Below are 24,158 nucleotides of genomic sequence, written 5' to 3'. Positions count from 1 at the left end.
AAAGTCAGGCGACCATCCTTGCGAATAATCAACTGGTCCATGAGACGGCTATGAAAAAATTGACTGAGACTATTGCTAGTAGTAAAGTACACCCCAATGTTCCAAGTTCCGTGTTACAGAAATATCAAGACGGAGAAGACCCCGAAGCCTTTTTCACTAATTTTGAGAGAGTGGCATCATCTGCTCAATGGACTGAGGATAGATGGGGTCAGTACGTCGCCCCCTTACTTACAGGGCTATTACAAGCAGCATATCAAGCAGCAAACCCGGGGGGAACCACACCATACCAAGAGATAAAGACTAGTATCTTAGAACGCGTGGGACATGACACAGAATACTATAGGGTAAAATTTTGAAAAATCAAATGGGGACCGAATGAAGATCCCCGAACCTTTTATTATCGGGTAAAGGATTTGGCCTTAAAATGGTTGGGTTCTTCCAGAAATAGTAGGGAGGAAGTGATCCAAACAATTGTCCTTGAACAATATCTAGAGTCCTTGCCTACCACCACTAAGCACTGGATCCGTCAGCATCTAAAAGTGACTACAGAGATGGCAATTGATCTAGCGTGTGCTTATCATCGCTCCACTGATGTAAGAAATATATCCCCCCGACCCAGCCTAAAGCCAGGAACTTCCTCTCCTAAAATTACGCCACGGACCTTTTCAGAGGAACCAGTACCTCACCGATTTCCTAACCCTCCACCGGTAGCAGGACCCCAATGTTACAACTGTGGGGAATGGGGCCACATTGCCCGAATGTGCCCCAGAAAACAGGATAGTAGTGAGCCAATGGAAATCGGAGTTACTAGGCGACGGGTACTGTGTACCGGAAAAGGTAACCAGAAGTTTAAACAGCTTCTGAAAGTCAACGGAAAAACAATATGGGCCCTCATTGACTCAGGGTGTAGCCAGTCAGTGGTGAGAAAAGACATAATTCCCATCGTTGATAAAGGAACCGAACAATGGGTGAATATATGTTGCATACACGGAGATAAGGAACAATACCCTTTATGTAACGTCACAGTAGAATGGGGAAAACACCGGGATGTCTTACCGATGGGTCTAATGTCCAATCTGATTGAAGAGTGTATTATTGGAACTGATTATGAACATTTCCAAGAAATACTAGATTATGTTCGACAACCCAAACTGACACAGGATTGGTGGAAAGACGCTCCTTTTTCTGATAGCAGTATAGAAAGCCCCACAATCAGGAGGAAGTTATCCCGTAGAGAGAAACTAATAGAGAAATTGAATTACTTGGGAAAAGAGAGATCAGGATCGAACACCGGCATTATTGCAGAAACCCATGAAGTCCCTGTTAGTTTTCCCCAACAGCAAAGAATAGATCCTTCTCTCGCCCATGCCTGGATGTCGGCCAGAGAAGAAGAAACCGAAGAGGTGGGTCCCTATTTCCTCATTAAGAAAAACCTCTTATATCGGATAACCACTACTGGTACCGGAGAACGTAAACAACAACTAGTGGTACCCGATCATTATAGAAATCAGGTCCTAACGATGGCCCATTGTCAACCCGGGGGAGGTCATTATGGGAGGGAAAAAACAGAACAATATCTTCTGAGACGGTTCTATTGGCCGGGAGTGTTTGCTCACATACGTAAATATTGTTCCCAGTGTCCCAGATGCCAACTTACTGAACCCGGCAGACCTAGGAAGGCACCGTTGATCACCCTACCCATAATAGACGTCCCCTTCAGTAGGATAGGAATGGACCTGATTGGACCTGTAGTACCATCCACAAAGGGACACACATATATCCTAGTCATGGTTGACTATGCCACCCGATACCCCGAGGCCGTTCCTTTAAAAAGTATGACAACTAAGACAGTGGCCCAGGCAATGATAAATCTTTTTTCCCGAGTTGGGTTCCGGCATGAAATACTTACCGACCAGGGGACTCCTTTTATGTCCACTCTTATGAAGCAAGTATGTAAGACCTTGGGTATTTCTCAAATCCGTACCTCGGTATATCATCCACAGACAGATGGACTAGTGGAACGATATAACCGAACAATAAAAACCTTACTAAAAAAATTGATGGAAGAGTCAGGGAGAGACTGGGATCAAAAATTACCCTTAGTATTATACGCCATCCGAACACATGAACAGTCCTCTACAGGCCATAGCCCATTTGAGCTGGTGTTCGGAAGACAGCCGAGATCTATTCTTGACATGGCCATCGAAACTTGGGAGGAAGAGGCAGAAGAAGGGGGAAGGCCCCTTCTAGAATATGCTCACAATTTGAGATCACAGTTACAAAGTCTATGGGACTCAGTCAAAGTAAATATGGAACAAGCTCAAACCATTCAAAAACAATATTATGACCGAGGGAGCAAGTTACGGGTGTTACAACCAGGAGATCAGGTTTTGATAATGCGTCCAACCTCAGAACAAAAACTAATCGCCAAATGGCAGGGCCCCTATAAGATAATAAGAGCAGTATCTCCGGTTACCTACCTGGTTGAATTATCGCACACTCCCCAAAAATCACAGATTTATCACATAAATCTCCTTAAAAAATGGGAAGAACCAGACCCTTCAAACACTACCAGCGTATTGGCAGGATTCCTATGTCCCAATAACAAGTCAAGTATTGAGTTCTGTCCCACCGAACACAGTAACGGGGAAGAACTACCCACAGTAAATGAAACCTTAACAAAAGTCGAAAAAGAACAGGTATACAGCTTACTAGAACACTTCCGAGATTTTTTTTCAGCATTACCAGGCAAAACCACCTTGATAACCCATAAAATAAGAACCATGCCAGGGAAAATTGTGCGGTTACGGCCGTATCGTATACCTGAGGCAAGAAAGCAGATTATGGAGGCTGAAATACAGAAAATGTTAGAACAAGGGGTGATTGAACCGTCCACTAGTCCCTGGTGCTCCCCGGTTGTTTTGGTACCAAAACCCGATGGCACTGTTAGATTCTGTATTGATTTCAGGAAGCTTAACGAAAACTCCATGTTTGACACATATCCGATACCCAGAGTTGATGACGTTTTAGAGAAATTAGGAAAAGCCAAATATATGACTACCTTAGATTTGACAAAAGGGTATTGGCAGATTCCCTTAGCCACTGAAGATAAAGAGAAAACAGCGTTTGCCACCCAGTCTGGTCTTTATCAGTTTACGGTGCTTCCCTTTGGTCTCCATGGAGCACCAGCTACAATCCAGAGGTTAATGGATAAACTCTTAAATCCCTTCCAGTCTTTTGCAGCAGCCTACCTAGACGATGTAGTGATTTTTAGTGAAACCTGGAATGATCATCTAAAACATTTATACCAGATTTTCCACACACTTATCACCGCTGGATTAACTGCCAATCCTAAAAAGTGCATCATAGGAACACCCGACATATCATACTTGGGCTACAAAATTAGTCAAGGGAATCTAAAACCTCAAACAAAAAAAGTAGAGGCCATACTTAATGCACCTAAACCGACAACAAAGAAAGAGTTACGATCCTTCCTAGGGTTAGTAGGCTACTATAGAAGATTCATACCGGATTATTCTACACTAGCCGCCCCTCTCACGGACCTACTGTCTAAGTCACACCCTAATAGGCTAGCGCCCTTTTCGGATCAACAGAACACCAGTTTTGAACAACTAAAATCCTTCCTAACCAAAGATCCCATTCTCCGATGCCCGGATTTTTCAAAACCTTTCCATCTCTATACTGATGCCTCAGATGTGGGTTTAGGGGGAGTGTTGGCCCAACCCGATGGGGACGGTAGGGATCATCCGGTAGTATACGTCAGTAGGAAATCCTGGCAGGCAGATGGGCCCCTTTCACAGAGATAGCCCTCTGAAGGGTTGAGGAATGGGGTGGGGCTCTCCCATATGGAGGACCTACCCCAGGATCACCTAGCCATGGGTACAAAAGAGTCTGGGGTGTCTTTGTAGAAAAGAGTCATGGTCTCATCCACAGTCACTGAAGTGGGGACGCAGGAACTGAATATTTAAATATGATAGGAAAACAGATGTATTTGCGTACTCTGTTAAGGCTAGACATCTACCAATGTAAATTAAGCTGTAAATAGGATGAGGTTACTGCATAACATGAATTATGTGTTGAATGATTTATGGTGTCTTATGTTTAAAAATAAAAAATAGCTGGGGGTTTACGACCCCCTAACCCAAAAAGAAGTGTTTTATTATCTGAGGGAGTTTGGGGGGTGGGGAGGCCTTAGGAGGGAGGGCTTTGGAATTTGGTAGTAGGCCTCGGCGGTACTTGGCCATATTAAAGTTCACAATAACGACTGCAAAGGTGCCTTAAAATCCTGCCTTATTTTGACGATTTTTACTGATCGAAAGTTTAAAGGGACCATCCTGTGAATGGTGTCACTACACATTTCAAAATCTTAGCTGATGTCATTGAATAAACGTACATTCTTGAACGCCCAATATTGGTGAAAGTTAGCGATAGGTAAAGGGAACTTTTAACTCTCTGGTTGATGCACAATGTTACAGAAGGATTCCGGAAACTTGCCGCACAGGAAGTGCCACAGTACTGGGTTGTGAAGTCTTAAATCATATTTTGTGAATTTGGGCCACTTTTCATTTTGGTTCTCAAGACTCTCTTTTAGCCCTTTGCAACTTTGACTACATATCCACAACTGTCAGTGCACCACAATCAAATTATACACAATTGTACTGTACCCAGGGGCTGCTCCTCCGTAATAGCGGAGGAGCGCCAGCCCCCTGCTTTCTCAGGCAGTGGCAAATATTATTTGTCACTTACTAAGCCACGCAAGTCTGGGACCGGGCCATATGGAGGAAGAGTGGTGGGTACTGTAAAGTGTGTATGTCAGTTTGGCCAGCTATCTTAGGTCGGCCAAACTGACATGCACACTACCTGAGCGAGCTTCAAACCAGCCCGCTCAGGCCAATTCTGGCGCTGCTGTCATGCTTGCTTTAGCATGAGACAGCGAGGGAGCAGCGGGACCTGGAGCAGCAGGAGCAGGAGGTTAGATTTTTTTTTTCATTATTTATTTTTAACCTCCACCCTCACCCCTGACAGTAATCCCCCCCACAGCTCACCACCTTTGATTGGCAGCAGCAGCCACTGACTGTACTCAGTAGCTACCATTGAGGGGCTGATGCAGACAATACAAAGTAACTCTGGGATCCATAGAGTAGCGTGCTACCCAGAGACATACCATTTCAACTCCTCATCGGGGGTAGTAGACTCTATAGAAAACCCACAATATAATCCGGGCCACTGTAATAATGCAATGTTGCGGTTGTGGAGCTTTCCACATCATAATGGATTTGCAGCATTCTCTACTGATTTTAGGAAACAAAACTGTTTGTTTCTGGCTCAAGCCGACCAAAAGTTACAAAACACGTGGCAACATGTGGAAGGCCATCCCCAAAAGTCAACTGGTCACTTTTATGTTGGTTATTGCTGTATATAGGTGTCAAACTATTGTAGTGCAGTGAAATCTTCGCCCAGATAGCGTTAACAAGTGTAAAAACAAGCATTTGCAATGCAATGGGTCTTGTGTTTGCTCGAGTTAGAGTTGTTAGCAGTCGTGGCTCACGGGTGTAATGGGGGCAGGGTGGCGCGCCCAAGGGTAGAATCGGAGCCTGTGCAGGCTCTCGCCAGCCCAACAACACAGTGGCTGAGCTGGAGAGAGCCTACTGCGCATGTGTGTTTGGTCGGGCGAAGACAGCCGGCACTCCCCTCACTGCCCGTGACCCCAATGCTCTGCCCCTTTCGCAAGGAAAGGATAATAAACATGGTTTATTATCCTTTCCTTGGGAAAGGAATTGCAGCGGTTGCTGCTGTTTGAGGGGGGGAGGGCACTGGCTATTAGCGTTGTAAATTCCTAAATGGACTTTTCTTGCCAAATAAATTAAAAGTAAAACAGTTGAGATAAGCAAGTCAATTCAAAGTGGCACGGCCGCCCTGTACGTGAGCATGAAGGAGAGACACAAAAGGAAAAAGAAGTTTGCTTGCAATCACACATATGAGCAAACGTGCAATTATCCATGTAACAGGGTTGGTCCCCAAGGCGTAACAAAATTGCCTCAAGGCGGGACAAATGTAAAGCATTTACCATTGTCATCAAAGGATTATTGAAAGGCAAGCCCACCACGGAGGGAAAGTGATGGGCTTGAGGCGGGTGTAGTTAAAAGCCGACATAGATACCAAGACGTCAGAAAGCAGCGCTTGCGCGATACTGTGCTCGACCTAAAAAAGGACAAAATAATAAGGTAATATTGTAGGAGGCTGGACTGGCTTGTAGTGAGTACCAAGGGGTGCTTGCACCTTGCACCAGGCCCAGTTATCCCTTATTAGTGTATAGGGTGTCTAGCAGCTTAGGCTGATAGATAATGGTAGCTTAGCAGAGCAGCTTAGGCTGAACTAGGAGACGTGTGAAGCTACTACAGTACCACTTAGTGTCATATGCACAATATCATAAGAAAACACAATACACAGTTATACTAAAAATAAAGGTACTTTATTTTTATGACAATATGCCAAAGTATCTTAGAGTGTACCCTCAGTGAGAGGATAGGAAATATACACAAGATATATATACACAATAGCAAAAATATGCAGTATAGTCTTAGAAAACAGTGCAAACAATGTATAGTTACAATAGGATGCAATGGAGACACATAGGGATAGGGGCAACACGAACCATATACTCCAGAAGTGGAATGCGAACCACGAATGGACCCCAAACCTATGTGACCTTGTAGAGGGTCGCTGGGACTATTAGAAAATAGTGAGGGTTAGAAAAATAGCCCACCCCAAGACCCTGAAAAGTGAGTGCAAAGTGCAGTAAAGTTCCCCAAAGGACAAAGAAGTCGTGATAGGGGAATAAGGCAGGAAAGACACAAACCAACAATGCAACAACGCTGGATTTCCAATCTGGGGTACCTGTGGAACAAGGGGACCAAGTCCAAAAGTCACAAGCAAGTCGGAGATGGGCAGATGCCCAGGAAATGCCAGCTGCGGGTGCAAAGAAGCTTCGACTGGACTGAAGAAGCTGCGGTTTCTGCAGGAACGCAAAGGGCTAGAGAGTTCCCCTTTGGAGGACGGATCCCTCTTTCCTTGTAGAGTTGTGCAGAAGTGTTTTCCCGCCGAAAGAACGCCAACAAGCCTTGCTAGCTGCAAATCGTGCGGTTAGCGTTTTTGGACGCTGCTGTGGCCCAGGAGGGACCAGGAGGTCGCAAATTGGACCAGGAGGTAGAGGGGACGTCGAGCAAGACAAGGAGCCCTCTCAGCAGCAGGTAGCACCCGGAGAAATGCCAAAAACAGGCACTACGAGGATGCGTGAAATGGTGCTCACCCGAAGTCGCACAAAGGAGTCCCACGTCGCCGGAGACCAACTTAGAAAGTCGTGCAATGCAGGTTAGAGTGCCGTGGACCCAGGCTTGGCTGTGCACAAAGGATTTCCGCTGGAAGTGCACAGGGGCCGGAGTAGCTGCAAAAGTCGCGGTTCCCAGCAATGCAGTCTAGCGAGGTGAGGCAAGGACTTACCTCCACCAAACTTGGACTGAAGAGTCACTGGACTGTGGGAGTCACTTGGACAGAGTTGCTGGATTCGAGGGACCTCGCTCGTCGTGCTGAGAGGAGACCCAAGGGACCGGTAATGCAGCTTTTTGGTGCCTGCGGTTGCAGGGGGACGATTCCGTCGACCCACGGGAGATTTCTTCAGAGCTTCTAGTGCAGAGAGGAGGCAGACTACCCCCACAGCATGCACCACCAGGAAAACAGTCGAGAAGGCGGAAGGATCAGCGTTACAGAGTTGCAGTAGTCGTCTTTGCTACTATGTTGCAGGTTTGCAGGCTTCCAGCGCGGTCAGCAGTCGATTCCTTGGCAGAAGGTGAAGAGAGAGATGCAGAGGAACTCGGATGAGCTCTTGCATTCATTATCTAAGGAATCCCAAGAGACAGAGACCCTAAATAGCCAGAAAAGAGGGTTTGGCTACCTAGGAGAGAGGATAGGCTAGCAACACCTGAAGGAGCCTATCACAAGGAGTCTCTGACGTCACCTGGTGGCACTGGCCACTCAGAGCAGTCCAGTGTGCCAGCAGCACCTCTGTTTCCAAGATGGCAGAGGTCTGGAGCACACTGGAGGAGCTCTGGGCACCTCCCAGGGGAGGTACAGGTCAGGGGAGTGGTCACTCCCCTTTCCTTTGTCCAGTTTCGCGCCAGAGCAGGGCTAAGGGGTCCCTGAACCGGTGTAGACTGGCTTATGCAGAATTGGGCACATCTGTGCCCAAGAAAGCATTTCCAGAGGCTGGGGGAGGCTACTCCTCCCCTGCCTTCACACCATTTTCCAAAGGGAGAGGGTGTAACACCCTCTCTCAGAGGAAGTCCTTTGTTCTGCCATCCTGGGCCAGGCCTGGCTGGACCCCAGGAGGGCAGATGCCTGTCTGAGGGGTTGGCAGCAGCTGCAGTGAAACCCCGGGAAAGGCAGTTTGGCAGTACCAGGGTCTGTGCTACAGACCCCTGGGATCATGGGATTGTGCCAACTATGCCAGGATGGTATAGAGGGGGCAATTCCATGATCATAGACATATTACATGGCCATATTCGGAGTTACCATTGTGAAGCTACATATAGGTAGTGACCTATATGTAGTGCACGCGTGTAATGGTGTCCCCGCACTCACAAAGTCCGGGGAATTGGCCCTGAACAATGTGGGGGCACCTTGGCTAGTGCCAGGGTGCCCTCACACTAAGTAACTTAGCACCCAACCTTTACTAGGTAAAGGTTAGACATATAGGTGACTTATAAGTTACTTAAGTGCAGTGTAAAATGGCTGTGAAATAACGTGGACGTTATTTCACTCAGGCTGCAGTGGCAGGCCTGTGTAAGATTTGTCAGAGCTCCCTATGGGTGGCAAAAGAAATGCTGCAGCCCATAGGGATCTCCTGGAACCCCAATACCCTGGGTACCTCAGTACCATATACTAGGGAATTATAAGGGTGTTCCAGTAAGCCAATGTAAATTGGTAAAATTGGTCACTAGCCTGTCAGTGACAATTTGAAAGAATTGAGAGAGCATAACCACTGAGGTTCTGATTAGCAGAGCCTCAGTGAGACAGTTAGTCACTACACAGGTAACACATTCAGGCACACTTATGAGCACTGGGGCCCTGGTGAACAGGGTCCCAGTGACACATACAACTAAAACAACATATATACAGTGAAAAAATGGGGGTAACATGCCAGGCAAGATGGTACTTTCCTACAAATATTATCACAAAAATGTGTCGCATTATGCTATGTGATGTTTTGCCACATATTTTAGTCAACCTGCCCGCACAATTTGGTCCTTCCCTGCCGCATAATTCCAACAGCTCTGAAGACAACGCATGTAGACAGTTCTAGGCTTCTGAAGCCGAGCCTGTAGGCAGCGGGGAAACCTCGCAGTACACTTCCTGGCTGTGAGTGCTAATGGCCAGCAGCTTGGCCGCCTCACCTCTTCCATCACACGTCGCTCCGGCGCTTCACTTTCCCAATATTACATCACGCCCTCCTCTGACGAGTTGGCATTGGCGCTAATGGAAATTAACGCCCGGCCTGATTCCCGCGCGGAGGCGCGAGCGCCGAGCGCCTTCACAACAGGGCCTGGTAATGATTTCCTGTTGCTCCAATTTAATTGACTGAAAAGATTCAATTTATAGCTGGAAATGTCGGGCCCGAGCGAGGGCTGAAGGCAAAGTGTGAGCAAAAGGAGTGGAGAGAGCGCCCATCAGCTGCGCTGTGATATAACAATGCCACCGAGAGCGAGAAACGTCGATACTGGGAGCGAGTTCAGTGAGTCACCGCGGGGTTTGACTCAGGCCCCCGGGCGACCCCATACCACACTGCTAGTGCCTGGGGCAGACATTTTGCCCAGGAAACGAGGCCTTCGCCAGTATGCGGCATATGCGGCTAGGACTGTTAGGCTGCTCACCTCTTAAACTGTACAAGAATAAGGGAGGAGCCCCCAGACTTGTGTTAGAAGCCTGGCGCTATCGCAGGTTGGATGCCGAGAAGCTTCAGCCGCTTCTAGGCGCTCCCCGGCTATTTCACGCTGGTACCTTCTTTTCATCACCCCAGCTCAATTCTTAAGTCGTGTGTTTTCTTTTTTTTTTATTACTCCTTCTTTCGACCTTTTGTGTTTTTTCTCTCTCTTGCTGTGGAACAAATGCTGTTGAGAAAAGGGCCCTTGCTAAGTTTCACAGCACAAGAGGAACCCTGAAATACACAGGGAACTCGGTAATGTATACACTTCAAAGGAAGAGAGGCCTCTAAGGCAGTTTACATACAATTATAATTAATTGACTTGGAGACCACTGATCCTTTAAAGTCTCCAGAGTTTCCTTGTCACAGCTCACTACGCAGAACGTTGGTCCTTCCAATATGGACACCGCCATGGATGAGCTTAGGAAGCACCGCCCTAGCGGCCCCCTGGAGGGCCCTTGCCTGACCCCTTGAAGTAAAGGCAGGATTCGCGTTCAATATTAATGCCTGATACTTTCATGTGGGGTTGGCCTGGCTCCCAGGTACACGGAAGATAGGATCTCCTGGTGAAGCCTTCCGGAATTCTTCGGCCTTTGGACAAATATCAATTTTTCCAAGGGATTTGTAAATTTTCAGCAATTTGTGGTAACCCCACGATAATTTGGAAAGCCCCCCGGACTATCTCCAGGCTCAGGTTCAGGTCTAGTCTGTTCAGCAGTTTCCTTCCTCCGCCATTGAGTAACCCACCGGGTTTACCTGCGCCTTCAAAAAACGAAGGGTTGTAGTAGGGTGCTTTCTAAACTCCAAGAAAAGCGGTACCAAGCGGTACTACTGTCCCAGCCACCAGCAGGAAGACAGGGAAGGATTACTACTGTCCCGTCATCACAGGGAAGGAGGCAGGACACGGGCACTACTGTCTCAGGTATCACAGGGGAGGCAGGACAGGGAACTACTGTCTCGGGTATCACAGGGGAGCCAGGACAGGGGCACTACTGTCTCGGGTATCACAGGGGAGGATGGACAGGGAACTACTGTCTCAGGTATCACAGGGGGGCCAGGACAGGGGCACTACTGTCTCAGGTATTACAGGGGAGCCAGGACAGGGAACTACTGTCTCGGGTATCACAGGGGAGTATGGACAGGAGCACTACTGTCTCAGGTATCACAGGGGGGCCAGGACAGGGGCACTACTGTCTCAGGTATTACAGGGGAGCCAGGACAGGGCACTACTGTCTCGGGTATCACAGGGGAGGATGGACAGGAGCACTACTGTCTCAGGTATCACAGGGGGGCCAGGACAGGGGCACTACTATCTCAGGTATTACAGGGGAGCCAGGACAGGGCACTACTGTCTCGGGTATCACAGGGGAGGCAGGACACGAGCACTACTGTCTCAGGTATTACAAGGGAGCCAGGACAGGGCACTACTGTCTCAGGTATGACAGTGGAGCCAGGACAGGGCACTACTGTCTCGGGTATCACAGGGGAGGATGGACAGGGAACTACTGTCTCAGGTATCACAGGGGGGCCAGGACAGGGGCACTACTGTCTCAGGTATTACAGGGGAGCCAGGACAGGGAACTACTGTCTCGGGTATCACAGGGGAGTATGGACAGGAGCACTACTGTCTCAGGTATCACAGGGGGGCCAGGACAGGGCACTACTGTCTCAGGTATCACAGGGCAGACAGGACAGGGGCACTACTGTCTCAGGTATCACAGGGGAGGATGGACAGGGGCACTACTGTCTCAGGTACCACAGGGGAGCCAGGACAGGGCACTACTGTCTCAGGTATCACAGGGGAGCCAGGACAGGGGCACTACTGTCTCAGGTACCACAGGGGAGCCAGGACAGGGCACTACTGTCTCAGGTATCACAGGGGAGCCAGGACAGGGCACTACTGTCTCAGGTATCACAGGGGAGCCAGGACAGGGGCACTACTGTCTCGGGTATCACAGGGGAGGATGGACAGGGGCACTACTGTATCAGGTATCACAGGGGAGGCAGGACAGGGGCACTACTGTCTCAGGTATCACAGGGAGACAGGACACGGGCACTACTGTCTCAGGTATCACAGGGGAGGCAGGACAGGGCACTACTATCTCGGGTATCACAGGGGAGCCAGGACAGGGGCACTACTGTCTCAGGTATTACAGGGGAGCCAGGACAGGGAACTACTGTCTCGGGTATCACAGGGGAGTATGGACAGGAGCACTACTGTCTCAGGTATCACAGGGGGGCCAGGACAGGGGCACTACTGTCTCAGGTATTACAGGGGAGCCAGGACAGGGCACTACTGTCTCGGGTATCACAGGGGAGGATGGACAGGAGCACTACTGTCTCAGGTATCACAGGGGGGCCAGGACAGGGGCACTACTATCTCAGGTATTACAGGGGAGCCAGGACAGGGCACTACTGTCTCGGGTATCACAGGGGAGGCAGGACACGAGCACTACTGTCTCAGGTATTACAAGGGAGCCAGGACAGGGCACTACTGTCTCAGGTATGACAGTGGAGCCAGGACAGGGCACTACTGTCTCGGGTATCACAAGGGAGGCAGGACAGGGCACTACTGTCTCGGGTATCACAGGGGAGCCAGGACAGGGCACTACTGTCTCAGGTATTACAGGGGAGGCAGGACAGGGCACTACTGTCTCGGGTATCACAGGGGAGCCGGGACAGGGGCACTACTGTCTCGGGTATCACAGTGGAGCCAGGACAGGGCACTACTGTCTCAGGTATCACAGGGCAGACAGGACAGGGGCACTACTGTCTCAGGTATCACAGGGGAGGATGGACAGGGGCACTACTGTCTCAGGTACCACAGGGGAGCCAGGACAGGGCACTACTGTCTCAGGTATCACAGGGGAGCCAGGACAGGGGCACTACTGTCTCAGGTACCACAGGGGAGCCAGGACAGGGCACTACTGTCTCAGGTATCACAGGGGAGCCAGGACAGGGCACTACTGTCTCAGGTATCACAGGGGAGCCAGGACAGGGGCACTACTGTCTCGGGTATCACAGGGGAGGATGGACAGGGGCACTACTGTCTCAGGTATCACAGGGGAGGCAGGACAGGGGCACTACTGTCTCAGGTATCACAGGGAGACAGGACACGGGCACTACTGTCTCAGGTATCACAGGGGAGGCAGGACAGGGCACTACTATCTCGGGTATCACAGGGGAGCCAGGACAGGGGCACTACTGACTCAGGTATCACAGGGGAGCCAGGACAGGGCACTACTGTCTCGGGTATCACAGGGGAGGATGGACAGGGGCACTACTGTCTCAGGTATCACAGGGGAGGGGGGACAGGGGCACTACTGTCTCAGGTATCACAGGGGAGGCAGGACAGGGCACTACTGTCTCAGTATCACAGGGGGAGGCAGGACATGGGCACTACTGTCTCAGGTATCACAGGGGAGCCAGGACAGGGCACTACTGTCTCGGGTATCACAGGGGAGGCAGGACACGGGCACTACTGTCTCGGGTATCACAGGGGAGGCAGGACACGAGCACTACTGTCTCGGGTATCACAGGGGAGCCAGGACAGGGCACTACTGTCTCAGGTATCACAGGGGAGCCAGGACAGGGGCACTACTGTCTCGGGTATCACAAGGGAGGCAGGACAGGGCACTACTGTCTCAGGTATCACAGGGGAGGCAGGGAAGGGGCACTTCTGTCTCAGGTATCACAGGGGAGACAGGACGGGGGCACTTCTGTCTCAGATATCACAGGAGAGGCAGGACAGGGGCACTACTGTCTCAGGTATCACAGGGAAGGCAGGACATGGCACTACTGTCTCAGGTATCACAGGGGAGCCAGGACAGGGCACTACTGTCTCAGGTATCACAGGGGAGGCAGGACAGGGCACTACTGTCTCAGGGGCACTACTGTCTCAGGTATCACAGGGGAGCCAGGACAGGGGCACTACTGTCTCGGGTATCACAAGGGAGGCAGGACAGGGCACTACTGTCTCAGGTATCACAGGGGAGGCAGGGAAGGGGCACTACTGTCTCGGGAATCACAGGGGAGACAGGACGGGGGCACTTCTGTCTCAGATATCACAGGAGAGGCAGGACAGGGGCACTACTGTCTCAGGTATCACAGGGAAGGCAGGACAGGGCACTACTGTCTCAGGTATCACAGGGGAGCCAGGACAGGGCACTACTGTCTCAGGTATCACAGGGGAGGCAGGACAGGGGCACTACTGTCTCAGGGGCACTACTGTCTCAGGTATCACAGGGGAGGATGGACAGGGGCCCTACTGTCTCAGGTATCACAGGGGAGGATGGACAGGGCACTACTGTCTCAGGTATCACAAGGGAGCCAGGACAGGGCACTACTGTCTCAGGTATCACAGGGGAGCCAGGACAGGGGCACTACTTTCTCAGGGGCACTACTGTCTCAGGTATCACAGGGGAGGATGGACAGGGGCACTACTGTCTCAGGTATCACAGGGGAGCCAGGACAGGGCACTACTGTCTCAGGTATCACAGGGGAGGCAGGACAGGGGCACTACTGTCTCGGGTATCACAGGGGAGCCAGGACAGGGGCACTACTGCCTCAGGTATCGCAGAGGAGGATGGACAGGAGCACTACTGTCTCGGGTATCACAAGGGAGGCGGGACACGGGCACTACTGTCTCGGGTATCACAGGGGAGGAGGGACAGGGGCACTAATGTCTCGGGTATCACAGGGGAGGCGGGACAGGAGCACTACTGTCTCAGGTATCACAGGGGAGGCGTGACACGGGCACTACTGTCTCAGGTATCACAGGGGAGGAGGGACAGGGGCATTACTGTCTCAGGTATCACAGGGGGGCCAGGACAGGGGCACTACTGTCTCAGGTATCACAGGGGAGCCAGGACAGGGCACAACTGTCTCGGGTATCACAGTGGAGCCAGGACAGGGCACTACTGTCTCAGCCATCAAAGGGGAGGCAGGACACGGGCACTACTGTCTCTGGTATCACAGGGGAGGCAGGACACGGGCACTACTGTCTCAGGTATCACAAGGGAGGCAGGACAGGGGCACTACTGTCTCAGGTATCACAGGGGAGCCAGGACAGGGCACTACTGTCTCAGGTATCACAGGGGAGGCAGGACAGGGGCACTACTGTCTCGGGTATCACAGGGGAGCCAGGACAGGGGCACTACTGCCTCAGGTATCACAGAGGAGGATGGACAGGAGCACTACTGTCTCGGGTATCACAAGGGAGCCAGGACAGGGGCACTACTGTCTCGAGTATCACAGGGGAGCCAGGACACGGGCACTACTGTCTCGGGTATCACAGTGGAGCCAGGACAGGGCACTACTGTCTCAGCCATCAAAGGGGAGGCAGGACACGGGCACTACTGTCTCTGGTATCACAGGGGAGGCAGGACACGGGCACTACTGTCTCAGGTATCACAAGGGAGGCAGGACAGGGGCACTACTGTCTCAGGTATCACAGGGGAGCCAGGACAGGGCACTACTGTCTCAGGTATCACAGGGGAGGCAGGACAGGGGCACTACTGTCTCGGGTATCACAGGGGAGCCAGGACAGGGGCACTACTGCCTCAGGTATCACAGAGGAGGATGGACAGGAGCACTACTGTCTCGGGTATCACAAGGGAGGCGGGACACGGGCACTACTGTCTCGGGTATCACAGGGGAGGAGGGACAGGGGCACTAATGTCTCGGGTATCACAGGGGAGGCGGGACAGGAGCACTACTGTCTCAGGTATCACAGGGGAGGCGTGACACGGGCACTACTGTCTCAGGTATCACAGGGGAGGAGGGACAGGGGCATTACTGTCTCAGGTATCACAGGGGGGCCAGGACAGGGGCACTACTGTCTCAGGTATCACAGGGGAGCCAGGACAGGGCACAACTGTCTCGGGTATCACAGTGGAGCCAGGACAGGGCACTACTGTCTCAGCCATCAAAGGGGAGGCAGGACACGGGCACTACTGTCTCTGGTATCACAGGGGAGGCAGGACACGGGCACTACTGTCTCAGGTATCACAAGGGAGGCAGGACAGGGGCACTACTGTCTCAGGTATCACAGGGGAGCCAGGACAGGGCACTACTGTCTCAGGTATCACAGGGGAGGCAGGACACGGGCACTACTGTCTCCGGTATCACAGGGGAGCCAGGACAGTGGCACTACTGTCTCAGGTATCACAGGGGAGCCAGGACAGGGCACTACTGTCTCGGGTATCACAGGGGAGGATGTACAGGGGCACTACTGTCTCGGGTATCACAGGGGAGGCAGGACAGGGGCACTACTGTCTCAGGTATCACAAGGGAGGCAGGACAGGGGCACTACTGTCTCAGGTATCACAGGGGAGCCAGGACAGGGCACTTCTGTCTCAGGTATCACAGGGGAGCCAGGACAGGGCACTACTGTCTCGGGTATCACAGTGGAGCCAGGACAGGGCACTACTGTCTCAGCCATCAAAGGGGAGCCAGGACACAGGCACTACTGTCTCAGGTATCACAGGGGAGGCAGGACAGGGGCACTACTGTCTCAGGTATCACAAGGGAGGCAGGACAGGGGCACTAATGTCTCAGGTATCACAGGGGAGCCAGGACAGGGCACTACTGTATCAGGTATCACAGGGGAGGCAGGACACGGGCACTACTGTCTCAGGTATCACAAGGGAGTCAGGACAGGGGCACTACTGTCTCAGATATCACAGGGAGCCAGGACAGGGGCACTACTGTCTCAGGTATCACAGGGGAGGCAGGACAGGGGCACTACTGTCTCGAGTATCACAGGGGAGCCAGGACACGGGCACTACTGTCTCGGGTATCACAAGGGAGCCAGGACAGGGGCACTACTGTCTCAGGTATCACAGGGGAGCCAGGACAGGGGCACTACTGTCCCAGGTATCAGAAGGGAGCCAGGACAGGGGCACTACTGTCTCAGGTATCACAAGGGAGGCAGGACAGGGCACTACTATCTCAGGTATCACAGGGGAGGCAGGACAGGGTACTACTGTCCCGGGTATCACAAGGGAGGAGGGACCGGGGCACTACTGTCTCAGGTATCACAGGGGAGGCAGGACAGGGGCACTACTGTCTCAGGTATCACAGGGGAGGCAGGACAGGGGCACTACCGTCTCAGGTATCACAGGGGAGCCAGGACAGGGGCACTACTGTCTCAGGTATCACAGGGGAGGCAGGACAGGGGCACTACTGTCTCAGGTATCACAGGGGAGGCAGGACAGGGGCACTACTGTCTCAGGTATCACAGGGGAGCCAGGACAGGGGCACTACTGTCTCAGGTATCACAGTGGAGGCAGGACAGGGGCACTACTGTCTCAGGTATCACAGGGGAGCCAGGACAGGGGCACTACTGTCCCAGGTATCAGAAGGGAGCCAGGACAGGGGCACTACTGTCTCAGGTATCACAAGGGAGGCAGGACAGGGCACTACTATCTCAGGTATCACAGGGGAGGCAGGACAGGGTACTACTGTCCCGGGTATCACAAGGGAGGAGGGACCGGGGCACTACTGTCTCAGGTATCACAGGGGAGGCAGGACAGGGGCACTACCGTCTCAGGTATCACAGGGGAGGCAGGACAGGGGCACTACCGTCTCAGGTATCACAGGGGAGCCAGGACAGGGGCACTACTGTCTCAGGTATCACAGGGGAGGCAGGACAGGGGCACTACTGTCTCAGGTATCACAGGGGAGCCAGGACAGGGGCACTACTGTCTCAGGTATCACAGGGGAGGCAGAACAGGGGCACTACTGTCTTAGGTATCACATGGGAGCCAGGACAGGGGCACTACTGTCTCAGGTATCACAGGGGAGGCAGGACAGGGTACTACTGTCCCGGGTATCACAAGGGAGGAGGGACCGGGGCACTACTGTCTCAGGTATCACAGGGGAGGCAGGACAGGGGCACTACTGTCTCAGGTATCACAGGGGAGCCAGGACAGGGGCACTACTGTCTCAGGTATCACAGGGGAGCCAGGACAGGGGCACTACTGTCTCAGGTATCACAGGGGAGCCAGGACAGGGCACTACTGTCTCGGGTATCACAACGGAGGAGGGACCGGGGCACTACTGTCTCAGGTATCACAGGGGAGGCAGGACAGGGGCACTACTGTCTCAGGTATCACAGGGGAGGCAGGACAGGGGCACTACCGTCTCAGGTATCACAGGGGAGCCAGGACAGGGGCACTACTGTCTCAGGTATCAAAGGGGAGGCAGGACAGGGGCACTACTGTCTCAGGTATCACAGGGGAGGCAGGACAGGGGCACTACCGTCTCAGGTATCACAGGGGAGCCAGGACAGGGGCACTACTGTCTCAGGTATCACAGGGGAGCCAGGACAGGGGCACTACTGTCTCAGGTATCACAAGGGAGGCAGGACAGGGCACTACTATCTCAGGTATCACAGGGGAGGCAGGACAGGGTACTACTGTCCCGGGTATCACAAGGGAGGAGGGACCGGGGCACTACTGTCTCAGGTATCACAGGGGAGGCAGGACAGGGTACTACTGTCCCGGGTATCACAAGGGAGGAGGGACCGGGGCACTACTGTCTCAGGTATCACAGGGGAGCCAGGACAGGGCACTACTGTCTCAGGTATCACAGGGGAGGCAGGACAGGGGCACTACCGTCTCAGGTATCACAGGGGAGCCAGGACAGGGGCACTACTGTCTCAGGTATCACAGGGGAGGCAGGACAGGGGCACTACCGTCTCAGGTATCACAGGGGAGCCAGGACAGGGGCACTACTGTCTCAGGTATCACAGGGGAGGCAGGACAGGGCACTACTGTCTCAGGTATCACAGGGGAGGCAGGACAGGGGCACTACTGTCTCAGGTATCACAGTGGAGGCAGGACAGGGGCACTACTGTCGCGGGTATCACAGGGGGGCAGGACAGGACACTCAGGGGCACTGTTGTCTCAGCCATCAAGGGGTGGCAGATTAGCCTGGGATGGAAGCCAGGTGCAGGCCTGTGCTGCTCTGTAGGTCCCTAGGCAGGGGAGCGGATCCATATCTGAATGGCTGTAGCTCCGGGGTGGGAAGATCAGAATCTTCTCTAACTCCATATAATTACTATAACTGGAGTGCGCTGGGCGGGTGAAAGGTCAGATGGGGGCAGAGGGTGGAGGCGGATAGGCTGACTCTCTCAGTGGTTGCACAGCCCTCTGGTGTCTGAAGACCTTGGTATCCCTGACGGGCATCTTGTTACCTCTAGTACCAGAAGGGCCTAAAGTAACAGAAAGTCAAGATGGCTCTGAAAGTTATGTTCACATTCTGAGACGCCCCTTTCCCTCCCACAACAAATCTTGCCTTTACCGCCTTTGAAGGTCGCGGGACAAACATTCACCCCGAGATTTCATTGGGGCCAGAGTATTTTTGATAAACGCACGGCCCTAATGTTCTCTTAGGTGCCCGCCCACCGCGCTGCCGAATGCTGAGGTTGTGAGTAGCAAGAGGGCCTGCTATGGAGCGCCTCGTGCCTCCTCCACCGCCGACCCTTCATGTCTTTTCTATCACTCCAAGCTGCTCTTCATCCCTTATTTCACCCATGGGCACAATTTCCTATCTTTCACCTTCTTTGTTCCTTTTGTGCCATTCTTTCCTTTGCTCTGGGTCAAAATTTGATGGTGCAAACCACAGTTATTTACATTTGCATATAAAAAGTACACGTAGTTATTTATCACAATTTGCAAGTATCTCCTGCCCCAGTGCGTCTTGTATCGCATGTCTTCCTTTCTCAGACCTCCTAACCCAGGACTTAATAAACCCAATCATTTTTTCTTCAAGTGTCAATTTCAAATTTTAGAGAAATAATAATACAGATCTTGCCCACCATATTAATCGACATTCTCTTTATCTCAACTCTTCCAGTATTTCATCTGTAATCGAGGTCTTTCTTTAGGCAGGTAAGACAGGCGAGAATAGGGGCAGCACAGATGCCAATTGCGGCACATCTGATTCTGCCAATGGAAGCAAGAAAGGAGTTGCGTCATCGTCCCCTCAACAGTGGGTAGAACAAGCATTGGCTGGATGACTTTCACTGATTGTTGTCTTGGCCAATTAAACTGAGGCACAGATCATAACGGTACAGGTCAATTTTTAATTGTTTGACCAGTATAAAGAAGCACTGGCAAAGCCAAGAGATTGGATTCTCACACTGAAGAACTCGAAAGAAACAATAAAAAATGCCTGTTGCAGTGCAATGTATTGTTAAAAAAAAATATGGATTGCATTCTGTATTCAGTGCATGGATAAGGTAAATAATTTAATGAGTGAGAACAAAGTGCACTGTTCGGATGTAAAATAGTCCATCAAGCATTCCAGTGGTGTTGCAAAGGTACACCTTAACAGCCAATAGGAAAGAAGACAAGACTAAAATAGTCCTGTGGGCTGATCCAACATGTGACTGACAGTATCCCAGACCAATGACTCAGAGGCAGAAGCACAGTCTCCTAGTGTATGTATAGAATAGGTGGCTATAAAGGACATAAGCATCATTACATGTTAAGCTTGAAAAAAGATATATTACTGAACATACAAATGCATAAAATGCAGTTGCTCTTGCAGACTACACGTTTGCATTGACAAACAAGCTACTTACCTTTGGTAACACCTTATCTGGTAGACACAATATCTAGCCACAGATTCTCTACCTTTGAATTTCCCCAGGTGCCAGACTGGATCTGGAAGATATTTTGTGTGCAGTACTCCTGTGCGCTGGTAGGTGGAGTCGGTCACTCCGCTCATCTTTGTATGCACAGGAACTAACGTCTGCTTTACCTACATAGGCGGCACCTCTGCGTGCTGACGTCAGTTACTATTCATGACTTTCCATGCCAGGAGCGCAGAACCATGAAGTGCACTGACTGTTGTGCCCAAACTATGGCCCTGAAAGGGATCATCCATGACCCTAGAAATCTGTCTGCAGAATGGGGAGGGTGGGTAGGTCAGTAAGGAATCTGTTGCTAGATATTGTCTTTACCAGATAAGTCATTACCAACTTCTAGCTGCAGATTCCTTACCTTTGCATAGATACCCAAGCAATACCATCCCTGGTGGTGGGACTGCAGACAGATTTAAACTAGGAAGTCTTGCAGGACCGAACAGGTTATATGCCCATCCCTGCAGACCTGACTGTCCAGGGAGTAATGTTTGGTAAACGTGTGCATGTAAGCCCATGTTGCTGCCTGGCAGATGCCCAGGACTTGGACTCCACGTGCTAGCGCAGTTGTCGCAATTTTGGCTCTGGTGGGATGGCTTGTTTCTTTGCCAGTGCGGAGCAGATCTTGATGCAGAGAATGACCCACTGAGAGATGGTCCGTTTCTGCACTGCCCGACCTTCCTCCGCACCAACATACCCCACAAAGAGTTAGTCGTCCACCCGAAACTCGTGTGTGGTCAAGGTAGAAAGACAATGCTTGTTTTGGGTCCAGACGGTGGAGTGGCTACTCTTTTTTAGAGGATTGTGGAGAAGCGTAGAAGGTGGACAAAGAGACAGATTGGCCTACTTGAAAAGGTGTTACCATTTTCTGCATGGAAGAGGCCCTAGTGAGAAGCATTAGTTTGTCTGGATGAACTGACAAGAATAGAGGCTTGGAAGATAGAGCCTGAAGCTCACTCACCCTCTGGGCAGATGTAATTGCCACAAGGAATGCTGTTTCAATCGTGAGCAGCCAGAGGAGACAATTGTGAAGATGCTTAAAAGGAGCACACATCAAGGATGTGAGGACCAAATTAAAGTCCCACTGAGGCATGATAAAAGGAGAAGGGTGAAACATATGTACAAGACCCTTCAGTAATCTACTTAGAATAGGGGACTTAAATAAAGAGTGTTGGTCAGGCAGCTGCAAGAAGGCAGACAGAGCAGAAAGATAACCCTTCAGAGTGCCCAAAGCAGAGTCCTGCTGGGCCTGGGTAAGAATAATAAGCACAGTATGAGAAAGGAAGGCATAAAGTGGGTCAGTAGACTTTTTTGTAAAATATGATACAAATCACTTCCAACGGCAGGCATACACCGTCTTGGTGGAGGGACGCCTGGCTGCCAGAATAACACTGCAGTCTTGGGGAGGAAGGTCGAAGGCTATGAACTGTGCCGCTCAATCTCCATGCAAAAAGGCAAAGCGTTGACAGGTTCGGGTGGAGGACCATCCATTGCTGCTGCAACAGAAGACCCTCCTGAAGGGGCAGCCTGATCGGAGGATCAACACTCATATCCAGAAGGTCGGGATACCAGACCCTCTGTACCCAGTCCGGAGCCACAAGAATGACTTGAACCCAGACGTTCCTCATCTTCTTGAGAACTCTGGGCAGGAGAGGTATGGGCAGAAAGATGTCCAGGAGGCCGGAGCTCCACTCGGACCTTAAAAAGTTAAAGTGAGCGAGAGCTGGTTCAAAACTCCAGCTGACATTGCTCATTCTCTGTGGAGGGAAACAGATCTAACCAAGGCTCCCCGCACTGCTGAAAGAGACCTTGTGCCACCTCCGGGTGGAGACGCCACTCATGATCTGCTAGGCAATGATGGCTGAGTTTGCCGCTCTGCCGTTCAGGAACCTGCCAGATGTTGAACCACCAGGGATATGCCCTGCTGTTACAACCATGTCCAGAGACGCAGGGCCTCTTGACAGAGTCCACGACCCCATCCTACCCTGTTTGTTGCAGTACCTCATGGTGGTGGTGTTGTCTGTAAACACCTGCACTAAGAAGGCCTTTAATACCAGTCGGATCTCACAAAGCTCCAGCATGTTGATGTGGAGTGCGGATTCCGCCAGATACCAGAGTCCTCTGATCTCCACTTCTCCCAGATAACTGCCCCATCCCAGGAGTGAGGCATCTGTCACTACTGTGAGATCTGGTTGGGAAAGGGAGAGAGGTCTGCCTCTGACCTAATCACGTTTTGTTAGCCACCACTGCAGGTCCTTTGCAGTTCCCTCTGAGATCTGAACCAGGTCAGAGAGATTCACCTGATGCTGTGTCCCACTGGAACTTCAGATCCCATTGCAGAGCCCTCAGATGCCATCTGGCATGTGTCACCAGCAGGATGCAGGAGGCCATATGGCCCAGCAACCTCCAAGTCAGTTTCATCGAAACCCAGGCTAGAGGCTGAAGCATCGGTATCATAGCCTGCATATCCTGCACTTGCAGCTTGGGAGGAGAGGCCTGAAAATGCATGGTGTCCAGAAGAGCTTCAATGAAAGGGAGCGACTAAGAGGGAGTCAGTTGTGACTTCGGCACATTGATAGTGAACCCCAGTGAATGCAGGAGGTTCGCTGTAGTCTTAAGATGGGAGACGACTGCCTCGGATAAGCCTGCCTTCAACAGCCAGTCATCGAGAGAGGGGAAGACTGGCACCCCTGATCTCTGAAGATGAGCTGCGACCACAACCATCACCTTGATGAACACCAGAGAGGCACTGATGAGGCCAAAAGGGAGCACTGTGAACTGAAAGTGCTTCTGGCCTACCGAAAATGGGCATCTTGCAAGTCCAACGCTACCATCCAGTCTCCTGGGTCCAGGGCAGACAAGATCGGAGCCATTGTGAGCATCCTGAACTTGTCCGTTTTTAGGAAGCAGTTGAGGGTTCATGGATCTAGGACAGGATGAAGACTCTTGTCCTTTTTGGGGGACCAGAAAGTAGTGGAAATAGTAATCACAGCCTACTTCTGGCACCGTAAACCCTTTCTATAGCTCCCTTGGCCAAGAGGGCCATGACTTTCTCACAGAGCAAGGACAAAATGATCATCCGCCATCCGGTCGTAAGATGGAGGCATTGAGGGTGGGGTGGGTTTTGAAGGGAAGGGAGTAACCCTTCAGAACGATCTGTAGAACCCATCTGTCCGATCTTATGGCTGGCCAGTGGTAGGCATGATGGCAGATTGTTCCACCAATTGGACGCCCATGATCTAAAAGGGCTAGATTGGGTGGGTTTGAAGGCTGCCGAAAGGTTGGTGGTTAGATCAGACTGCTGGATACTCAACCCACCAGGTCAGTAGAAACTGTGCCCTTGTCCATGCAGAAGCTTAAAAGCTTGTGCAGGCTGGTGGTTAGGATAGGGTTGGCGCTGTTGAACGCCCCTTCCGTAGTCACAAAAGGAGCGAAAGGCAGCCCGGGGATGATTTGGGCAGCCGAGAGGCCCAAGCACTTGGCCGTAACCTGTGAGTCCTTGAAGCGCTC

This window comes from Pleurodeles waltl, chromosome 12 (genome assembly GCF_031143425.1).
Source record: "Pleurodeles waltl isolate 20211129_DDA chromosome 12, aPleWal1.hap1.20221129, whole genome shotgun sequence".
Classification (NCBI taxonomy): domain Eukaryota; kingdom Metazoa; phylum Chordata; class Amphibia; order Caudata; family Salamandridae; genus Pleurodeles; species Pleurodeles waltl.
This window is presented reverse-complemented; position numbering follows the sequence as displayed.